The sequence below is a fragment of the Aplysia californica genome, unplaced genomic scaffold (genome assembly GCF_000002075.1).
Source record: "Aplysia californica isolate F4 #8 unplaced genomic scaffold, AplCal3.0 scaffold00162, whole genome shotgun sequence".
NCBI classification, from domain to species: Eukaryota; Metazoa; Mollusca; class Gastropoda; order Aplysiida; family Aplysiidae; genus Aplysia; species Aplysia californica.
In genome coordinates this window covers 351,189-352,301 of record NW_004797432.1, presented here as the reverse complement: position 1 = coordinate 352,301, position 1,113 = coordinate 351,189, and positions in this window count along the sequence as shown.

Sequence of the window (1,113 nt, the reverse complement as noted above, 5' to 3'; positions counted from 1 at the left end):
CCAAAATTCAAAACGATATGGATAAGTTTCAAACCAACCAATTTAAAGAAAAATCTTCCCGCTGGAAAAGAAGAAAAAGTCCAGAAAATTAAACAAGTAAACGTGGTTTGGATTCAAATTTGAACGTGACAACCTGTAATTGAGATCATAACATTTATATCTACAGGTACGATGTCAGCCACAAGAAATGATATTAGTCATCAAGGAGTGTGCAGCGAAGTGAAAAAATGGCAACCTAATATTTTGTTAAGGCTGATATTGATATGGTTGTGCCATATCCCAGCCGTCTGTCAGTATGTCTACCTCCTCCCCCCCCTCTCTATTCTTCCTCCTTCTCTCCTCTCTCTCTCTCCTCTTCCTCCTGTTTTCAGTTGTCTCATGTGTCTCCTCTTCCACACATACACACGTATGTGTACTCACATACTCATTCACACGCTCACTCACTCACACACACACACACACACACACACACACACACACACACACACACACACACACACACACACACTCAAATACCATTTCAACCCCACTTGCATAGATACATGTATTATTATCGACGCCTTGTTTTTGATGGCTCGCAATGCGCAAAACGTCTTGCAACTTTCGAAGATGTTTGCTTCAATGCACGCTTTGAGTTTTATATTGGTTTTTAATCCCACGTTTTTTAAACACAACGCCCACGAATTGCCTTCTCCATAAGCCAAGTTGAACATAAAACTCACACACAGAGCAGTCACAACGTCCTAACGACAAAGCTGACAATGGCAGAAAATAGTTTCAAAAATAGTTTGAGAAATATAAAAATAGCATCCTAATTTACAGAAGGAAGTAAGGATATGATAAGCCTGAAGGATCTTATATGATGTTGTAATATCGATAGAAAGATCTGTGCGGAAAATCTCAAAATCCGACTCGGCGAAAGAGAGGTTACTTATTGTCTGGACCATAGATTTAAATACTAATAATATCCTAGAGCGAGCACTGTCATGGCCGCCATTCTTTGCTTTCTATAGAAACTTTGGTGCGAAGTGTGTGCTTTATGTACGGCTAAATGAAAAGGAAAATATCAGTTTCGGTGTAGTTGAGTGCGCTTGGAATCACCTTTCACCGCCC